The sequence below is a fragment of the Oncorhynchus clarkii genome, chromosome 1 (assembly GCF_045791955.1).
Source record: "Oncorhynchus clarkii lewisi isolate Uvic-CL-2024 chromosome 1, UVic_Ocla_1.0, whole genome shotgun sequence".
NCBI classification, from domain to species: Eukaryota; Metazoa; Chordata; class Actinopteri; order Salmoniformes; family Salmonidae; genus Oncorhynchus; species Oncorhynchus clarkii.
In genome coordinates, this window is record NC_092147.1 from 9,050,096 (window position 1) to 9,060,315 (window position 10,220).

General features: G+C 42.8%; 1 pseudogene; it reads left to right on the forward strand.

Moving 5' to 3' along the window:
- Positions 1–705: 705 nt before the first annotated feature.
- On the forward strand, positions 706–9,080 carry LOC139414466 (protein ANKUB1-like; annotated as a pseudogene).
- The last annotated feature ends 1,140 nt before the right edge of the window (positions 9,081–10,220 follow it).

Consider the following 10,220-nt stretch of genomic DNA (forward strand, 5'->3'; position numbering starts at 1 on the left):
AGGAAAATACAGCTGTAAAGTACAAGAATCAGCTACTTTCTGAAGGGCAGCCAAGCTCATAAGCAATTTAGAACCTACAGACAATTATGACAAAATTGGAACGCATGATTGCGTCACAAACGCCTTGTGGTCACATGTTATTTTAGGGCGTGGCTCCGCATTCGTGACCGGTTCTCATATTTCTTTTTCCCGGTATCCGTTAGTGCTGGAATTTGCGATTAATACTTTTCTCATGCCGAAACCGGATTAAATACATACCGGTAGTTAAATGACAAAAAATATGATATTCGCAATGTCATTAAACAACAACAACAACATAAATAGCTACTACAATTTCTAAACATGATTTTGTCATCAGTTCAGTACCATTTGTTTGATTTTGTGGACCCACGACTAGACTTTATCCATGTTAGCTAGTTGCTAGCGATGCTAGTCAGCATAGGCTGCTACGTGATAAACAGTTCGTGTTAGTGAATTAGCTACCTAGCTAGCCAGCCTAACAAGCTGTCAAATCCAGTGGAAACCGATGCAACCCTGCTGCCAAATAAGGGCTAGCTCGATGACCCGTGGTAACAGTGAGGTCCCCATGAGTTTCAAGGCTTTAATAAGTGCTATCGTGCAGAAAAAGCGAATAAAATACTGGTTGATGAGCTAGCTAAATTAGCTAGCAAGACGGATATGACCGTTAACAGCGTGCATGCACAAATGCATGACGACACCTTGTATCTCAGTGAAGCAGGCATGCAGAACGAGATCGCCCCACCAAGCCAGATAGTAGAGGGGTACAACAACGCCGGGACACAGAGGCATAGCTCATACAATTATATTTTGTTCCAGTCAATGACAATACATGTTGAATAATAAATACCTGCGTCAAATATATGGCATCGCATGCTAGTGCAAAGATAGCTTGCATGAATTTTTTTTAAATCCGGTGACCACTAGATGTCCTCGTATATCCACATTTAGATTAACTGTACTTGATTTTTCATCAGTACTGTGAATGACAAGCCCACTGAATCTAGTTTAATAATCTTTATACTCAGCAGGTAGAGGCCTAGGTACTTCAAATCAGTGCTTAATTTGAGCAGGATCATGCCAGAACAGGATCCGGCACCGTTCCGTTCTGGACTGTTTTGTTCCGGAACCTACTTGGCCGAATCCGGTACCTCTCGTGCCATGAAAAATAATTTTCACTTTTTGCTATGTAACAATTATAATAAAAGCGATCAAAGTTCATTCGAGTTGCCTCTTCGTCAATTATCCTGCCCACTCATCTCTCCCGAGTTGCACTTCATCATTTGTTTCCTTATAGAATCATAGCTGCATGAAGGGTTCTGGAGGAATTTTCTAAAGTTACGGAATTACTGCTGTCTGTTCAGAAATAAATTAAATCATTCAGAATAGCCTAATACGTCATGAGAAGCCCTATAATTTAGCTACAGAGGACCAATAGCTTATTTTTTAAATAGCCTAGCTGCGGATTGTAGCCCAATAACAAAGAATAGCCTACAGTCGGGAACGCGAGGCAAATCTGTCAGTGAAAAAACAGCACGCAGACAAAACAGGCCTTTTGCAATATTTCAAATACAATCGAGGGAAAACACAGGTTGAAAAGCAATGACTCTTGCTGAAAAGATAAGACTATGCTGTAGACTACCAAAATATTTGATCAACTCCCAAACATTGTTTTACAAAACAGAGAGAGGGAGAGATAGGCTTTTGACACGAGCGCATCGACAATCTCCAGCGAGTGAGCTGCGCATCATTGGGTGAGTCAGTGAAACTGGAAAGCATTTTTAGGACTAATTTCCTCCTCATATTGTAGCCTACTATATGTTTCTCCACAAACCTAGGCCTATAGGCTATTGATGGATTCAAGACAAGGTCGTTTTTATTGATCTCAGATACTAAGTTTGTCAGTGTCAAAGTAGCCTGCCATTTCGATCATTTGTGCGGATTAAAAAAAGATAATGCCAAAGTCTCCAGTCATGTAAAAGGATGTAGAATTGCACGAAATGCGGTTTTAAAAAGGCCAACACTTTCCCGGACCCTAGGCTACTAAAAATGTTCCCCATGTGTTCACCTACTGTAAATGGCTCTACTCTACTGCTCTACCCAAATGTGATGATATGCGTTCAATGCTCTATTATAATAGGTGATCTTTTTTCTCATGAGTTCTGGTACCACAGAGCCCCCCCTCTGGCACCTCCCAATTTACAAATTAAGCTCTGCTTCAAATTTTTATTTTACAAGGCAAGTCAGTTAAAAACAAATTCTTATTTTCATTAAAGGCCTAGGAACAGTGGGTTAACTGCCTGTTCAGGAGCAGAATGACAGATTTGTACCTTGTCAGTTCAGGGATTTGAACTTGCAACCTTTCGGTTACCAGTCCAACACTCTAACCACTAGGCTACTTGTCTTCATGAAGGGTTTCATGTGAGCCTGTTTGCATCCCTCCCAGCTGCCCACTGCATTGAGGCTAGGTAACACAGTCACCACAGATAAATCCATGATAACCAAAAACAAGCATTTCTCAACGGCTGGCCATGCCTTCCTCCTGGCTACTCCAACCTCGGCCAACAGCTCCATGGGAAAGGAAGATGATTCTAAGAAGCAATTTGTTCATTTGGCTGGTGTCAAGTAAAGTATGTGACTAGTACTTACAATAGGAGACATGGTTATGTGATGGGGTGATAGTACTTACAGTAGGAGACATGTGATGGGGCGATAGTACTTACAGTAGGAGACATGTGATGGGGCGATGGTACTTACAGTAGGAGACATGTGATGGGGCGATAGTACTTACAGTAGGAGACATGTGATAGGGCGATAGTACTTACAGTAGGAGACAGCCACGCCAGCAGTGCTTTGTCAACATTGTCCCATCACGCACTAGTGACTCCTGTGGCGGGCCAGGTGCAGTGCACGCAGCAGTGCACGCTGACACGGTCGACACGGCTGGCTTCCAGGTTAAGCGGGCATGGTGTCATGAAGCAGTGTGGCTTGGCTGGGTTGTGTTTCGGAGGATGCACGGCTCTTGGCTCTCGCCTCTCCCAAGTCCATATGGGAGTTGTAGCAATGGGACAAGACTGTAACTACCAATTGGATACCACTAAATTGGAGAAGAAAAAAAAAGAATTCACCTTGGGGGTTTGTGGTATATGGCCAATATACCTCCACGTTGCGTTGTGCCTAAGAACAGCCCTTGACCGTGGTATATTGGCCATATACCACACCTCCTTGGGCCTTATTTCTTAATTGTACACATTTGGACACTTTTACAATTATTGTATGGTAAACATTGACATCTGCCTGGGTGGAACACCCTCCATAATGGGTGTCTGTGTGGGACACCCTCCATTACGGCTCCATCAGTGCTGAGCCCTCTCACTCTGATTGTATGGGACACTCAATTACGGCTCCTTGTGTTTCCAATCTTCTTCCTCTGGCAGGATTACTTCCACGTGCAACTGTCAGACGACAAGCAGGTGAGGTACTTCCTGGAGCTGAGCTATGCTGGTGCCATCCTTCGGGACAGCTGGGTCCTGACAGACGTTGGCATCACCCCTAGCAGTGCCATCTGCTGCCTGCTGAAGGTACCAGCCAAACACCTAGCTGTTTCTACCCGTGCTTGAAAATGCATATCAAAGTGAGCTGGCTATTGCTTGAAACAGCTTCATACTATCATTAACATAAAGTGTTTCAGATTTAGTGTGGTAATATATAGTATGGTTATATAGTATGGTTAAAGAGTATGGTTATATAGTATGATTATATATATTATGGTGATATAGAGTGTGGTAATATATAGTATGGTTATATAGTATGATTATACAGTATGGTTATATAGTATGATTATATAGTATGATTATATAGTATGGTTATATAGTATGATTATATATATTATGGTGATATAGAGTGTGGTAATATATAGTATGGTTATATAGTATGATTATACAGTATGGTTATATAGTATGGTTATATATAGTATGGTTATATAGTATGATTATATAGTATGATTATATAGTATGATTAGGTGATTTAGTTCATTCAAACAGGTGCCATTAATACAGGTAACGAGTGGAGGACAGAGGAGCCTCTTAAAGAAGAAGTTACAGGTCTGTGAGAGCCAGAAATGTTGCTTGTTTGTAGGTGACCAAATACTTATTTTCCACCATAATTTGCAAATAAATTCATTAAAAATCCTACAATGTGATTTTTCTGGATTTTTTTTTCTTCTCATTTTGTCTGTCATAGTTGAAGTGTACCTATGATGAAAATTACAGGCCTCTCTCATCTTTTTAAGTGGGAGAACTTGCACAATTGGTGACTGACTAAATACTTTTTTGCCCCACTGTATAGTGTGGTGGTATATAGTATGGCGATATATAGAATGTTGAGGTCACCCTGCTTGAGACTTAAAGTAATATTGCCCTTGCTCAACCAAGACCATGGTTATGGTAGAGTGATTGGTTAGTAAGGACACTGCTTTATACCGAGACCATGGTTATGGTAGAGTGATTGATTAGTAAGAACACTGCTTCGTGAGTGTGAAGTGTTGTTGTACAGAGGTCCCTGGGTACATGTCCAGAGCCAGACAGGGACAGAACTCACTCTGTTCCACAAAGTTCTGTGGAAGATTTGCTAACAGAGGAGAGTGGTTATGTATCTAAGTACAAATTTAACCATCAGAATAATGTTTATTTGTGTTCCTTACTCCTTACTTACACATCCCATCATTGACATAGTCAAAGCCAGACCTTCTGTCTGTCTCTCCTTCTTGCTGGTTGACTAGAGTGGAAATCTATAGTATTGTATGGTTGACCTGGGATAGAGCTGAAATGTGGCCCGATGTAGTGTTGCCTTTGTACCAAACACCCTTACAGTCATAAACCTTTTCCCCATGTAATCGCCTCGACCTCAGTCTGGTGTTCGCTAACAGTATCTGAAGAGTCTGTATACCCAGTGGTGTATAGTACAGTAGAGCACAGCAGAGTACAGCAGACAGAGTACAGTAGAGCACAGCAGAGTACAGTAGAGCACAGCAGAGTACAGTAGAGCACAGCAGAGTACAGTAGAGCACAGCAGAGTACAGTAGAGCATAGCAGAGTACAGCAGAGTACAGTAGAGTACAGCAGGCCGTATAGTAGGAGAAGAAGAGGCCCTTTGGGTTCATTGAAATACATATTCATAATATTTATGTTAACAATTTAATCTGCACCCAGATTAGTCTTCAATTTAATTTTCACCCAGATTAGTGTTCAATTTAATCTGCACCCAGATTAGTCTTCAATTTAATTTTCACCCAGATTAGTGTTCAATTTAATCTGCACCCAGATTAGTGTTCAATGTGATAGAACAAAACTCAGTACAGCACATGAATTAGAAAATGTTGTTACAAGTTTGAGCCACGAGATGGTGGTAGATTATAAAGTTTAAATAGCATGGACCTTTGATTTGTCTCTGGATAGAAATTGCCCTTGGGCACAGATCTAGGATCAGTTTACTCTCACCAAATCCTAACCATTACTATTAGCAGTAAAAAAACACAAACCAGACCTAAGATCAGTGCAAAGGAGCCACTTCATCTTACCCCTGTAATTATATGACTCCTAACTTATATATACTGAGTGTACCAAACATTAGAAACACCTTCCTAATATTGAGTTGCACCCCGCCTTTTGCCATCAGAACAGCCTCAATTCGTTGGGGCATGGACTCTACAAGGTGTTTGAAAGCGTTCCCCAGGGATGCTGGCCCATGTTGACTCCAATGCTTCCAACAGTTGTGCCAAGTTGGCTGGATGTTCTTTGGGTGGTGGACCATTCATGATACACACAGGAAACTGTTGAGTGTGAAAAACCCCAGCAGCATTGCAGTTCTTGACACAAATCGGTGCACCTGGCACCTACTACCCCGTTCAAAGGCACTTAAATATTTTGTCTTGCCCATTCACCCTCTGAATGGCACACATACACAATCTATGCCTCAATTGTCTCAAGGCTTAAAAATCCTTCTTTAACCTGTCCGCTCCCCTTCATCTACACTGAAGTGGATTTAACAAGTGACATCATTAAGGGATCATAGCTTTCACCTGGATTCACCTGGTCAGTCTTTGTCATGGAAAGAACAGGTGTTCATAATGTTTTGTTTACTCGGTGTATAAACACAACATAGGTATTTATGTAAAACAAGTGAATTTACTGTATGTCCATGGTCTTATACTTCAGCGGGAGCCGGTGGTGCGTGTGTTCAGTGCCGTGACGGGGGAGACCCTCTCAGTCTTGGGCACTGTGTTTCTCCTGAGTACGTCTGTGGCCAGGCTCATGACCCTGGTGTCCCAGCAGTGTGGGCTTCCCGTCAGCTCCTTCAGACTGAGCTCTCCCACCGGCCTGCAACTCTACGACTGCAACCGGCTGCACGACTACGCCATTGACCTGGGTATGGCCTTCCTTGTGCAGTAGATGAATGGTCCTCTGGCTCAACACCTTATGGATGTAACACAGAGACAAATGGACTGTATGGAACACATTCTTGGTTCATGGCAACCAGGAGGACAACCTGCATGTGTCTCTGTCTCCCAGGGGCTACTCTACGGTTGGACACCTGGGATGGGTGGGCGGAGTTCCTCAGAGGCTGCTTCCTGGGACACAGACTGACCGTCCAACGACACCTGTCTAGGGAGAGACCTGTGATGAGGTCAGAATACACATCTACACACTGAACTGTATGATAGACTTACAATCAACAGTGATGGTACTGAACCTTTATATAGCTTTGATAGTACTGACCCTGTATATAGCTTACAATGATAGTACTGACCCTGTATATAGCTTACAATGATAGTACTGACCCTGTATATAGCTTACAATAAAGGTACTGACCCTGTATATAGCTTACAATGATAGTACTGACCCTGTATATAGCTTACAATGATAGTACTGACCCTGTATATAGCTTACAATGATAGTACTGACCCTGTATATAGCTTACAATGATAGTACTGACCCTGTATATAGCTTACAATGATAGTACTGACCCTGTATATAGCTTACAATGATGAGTACTGACCCCTGTATATAGCTTACAATAAAGGTACTGACCCTGTATATAGCTTACAATGATAGTACTGACCCTGTATATAGCTTACAATGATAGTACTGACCCTGTATATAGCTTATATTCTCGTGTTTTTTTCCTTCATACGTTTTTTCTCTTACCCTGATATTTAATACTGCATTGTGGGAAAGAGCTTGCAAGTAAGCATTTTACTGTACTGTTTTATAACCCACTGTATCTTGTGAACTTGACAAAAAAAACTTGAAACGTGTTATAAATACATTGATTCTGTATTATTCCAGGTTCCAGCTCCGGGTGGCACTCTACATCGCTGTTTCTCTGGGCCACCTGGACCTGGCCGGCTGGCTGCTGGAGAGGGGGGTGCATGTCATTGAGCCGGTGGGGGTTCACCATTACCGTGAGTGGTGCCACCAGACGGCCCACCCCGACGTCGCCAAGTGTCCCGCTGTCGCCTCCATCGAGCACGGCCAGCTCACCATCCTCAAACTCTTTATCGCCAGCAGCGTTCTGACCCTTGCCTGTCGGGATCCCCAGGGTCGCGACCCCCTGAGGATCGCCCTTCAGTATGGCCACAGGGAGTGTGTGAGTCACCTGGCCACCAGGCTGTGCTCTGTGGTGGTCCTCCCAGGTATGGCCCTGCCCATGCGGACATACCTCCAGATAAAGGGCTGGGTGAGGCTGGGGCAGAATCCAGGCACTGCATGGGCCTCAACAGGGCTCTGTTCAGGAACAGGGTGGGCGACACGGTCCTGGTGGACGGCTTCACCCTCCCCAAGATGTCCTCCAAGCCCAGGAGGAGTGAGGCCAAGGCGGGTATCAGGGTGATGTCCACAGCCTCTCAAAGTTTGACCCCCATCAACTGCCCATCTCATGTATCCTGCCCGCTCCGCGCCCTGGCATCCCAGGATAAACCTCTTCAACTACCGAAGCAACACCCTGTGGCCACGAGGGATGAAAGAGAGAAGAAGAGGGAATGTGGAGGGAAGGGATGTGAGGAGGATGAGAGTGGGGATCAGAACAGCAACCAATGGAGGAGCAGAGTCCCGCTCCCGCCCATTTCCAGAGACACCAATCTCAGACCTGTGTTTGCCTCGCCAAACTCCGCCCAGATACTCACCACCTCACTGGAGGCCTTTTCTCTCCACTGCGACCGCACACCCAGAGAAAACGCCATATACTGTTTGGCCTTGGCCAGGTTTTACCACTTCATCACTGCCTATGATATACCCTTATCCTCCCTGAATAGATTTCAGTACAAACAAATCATGAGCCAACCATCATGCTTAGAAGGTACATAGTCAAATCAAATCAACTCAAACTTTATTTGTCACATGCGCTGAATACAACAAGTGTAGATCTTTCCGTGAAATACTTTACTTACAAGCCCTTAACAAACAGTGCAGTTCAAGAAGAGTTAAGAGAATATTTACCCAATAAACTAAAGTAACAAATAATAAAACATTTGAACTTGTCCAGTGGCCATTTGATTAATTGTTCAGCAGTCTTATGACTTGGGGTTAGAAGCTGTTATAGGTTTACCCTAACAAGTCCTGAAACAAATCATGAGCCAACTATCATGCTTAGAAGGTATATAGTGTCAGTCTTATTGGTTCACCCTAACAAGTTGTTTCAGTATGGGGAGAGGATAGAATGTAAGGGCGCTTCATTAATGTATTGAGGCCATTACATATACAGTATTTCACAATGCTAGGACACAGATTTGGTCTCCTAACCTTGTTCTGGTTGATTGACTCTCTAACAGTGCCTTCACACAGAGACCATGGTTGCAGCAGCTGAATGTAGCGCGGACTCTGTCCAGGAGGAGTGCTCAGCACATTGGGTAGACACCAGGATCCTGGTCATTAGGCAGATTAAACATACTGAAACAAGGAGGGACAACCTGGAATTGTCCAAAAAGGAACTCTTATTTTTTTTTTTACAGTGAACAAGATGAGACTTTGGAACGGATGATGCCTGAAACAATGCGGACGACTTAGAATTTCGTTCCTTTGGATGAGGCTTATAGATATAGTCAGTACTGTGTTTGATTTGTGTGCAGAAAGTTTACAACGGCAGGCAGTGGATTCTCAGTCATTCCTATTCTCAAGTAACAAAAAACGTATCATATTTCACTGGCTATTTGTAGTAGCCAAATGTGAATGGAATTATTATTATTCTAGAATCATTTAGTTGACTGAATGTGACTATGTGGTTGTGCTGTATGTGATTGTACTGAATGTGGTTGTACTGTACGTGATTGTAAGTGTTTGACATGGGTCTAATTGAGGATCCCCCCCCACACACTTAACACTAGTTTTTATCCATAGAAATCCTCACTTGCTGATGAAGACATATAGTGGTTGAAATCAATGTAAAATACAGTATGAACACTGCTGCCTTAAAACTCTTTTATTAAGATGTGGATCATTATTGCTCATTTAAATGAGTCTGTGCAGTGTCAAAATAATACACCTGATACATAAGGGGGGGAAAAATGCTAAAAATAGCACAAGACATGAAATAATGGCATTATGGGAAAATAATACATACTGTATTTCACATAGAGTATTTGACAAACTCTTTATTTACGTTACAAAACTGACAACTACTGTAACGATGTGTTAGCACAGCATGTGTCATCATTCCCCTGCAGTGTGTGGATTTACACAGCAACATAGCAGACAGCTTAAATAGTTTATTTTTATTTAACCTTTATTTCACTAGACAAGTCAGTTAAGAACTAATTCTTATTTACAATGATGGCCAAACCTGGACGACGCTGGGCCAATTATGCGGCATCCTATGGGACTCCCAATCACTTGGGAGTGGGAAGGATACCAAATCCAATATCACACACTTCCTCCTTAGTATTCTGAGAACTGTCAGATAGCTGTGAGAGCTATGAGTGGATCGTGGACCCATGCATAAATGATAACTTTGCTGTAACTCAGTGGGGCAAGTAGAACATCCGGGTTAGTGTATGTGCATTATCTGGACAGTTGATTGTCTTTGTCTCAAAGCCTTTCCATTTCTGGGGTATTGAAGAAGCTTCTGATCTCAACCTTCTTGACAGGTAAGAAACACTTGGTTAGTGTATGTGTCTTATCCAATGGGTTGTCAGGTGAACGTTGAAGATG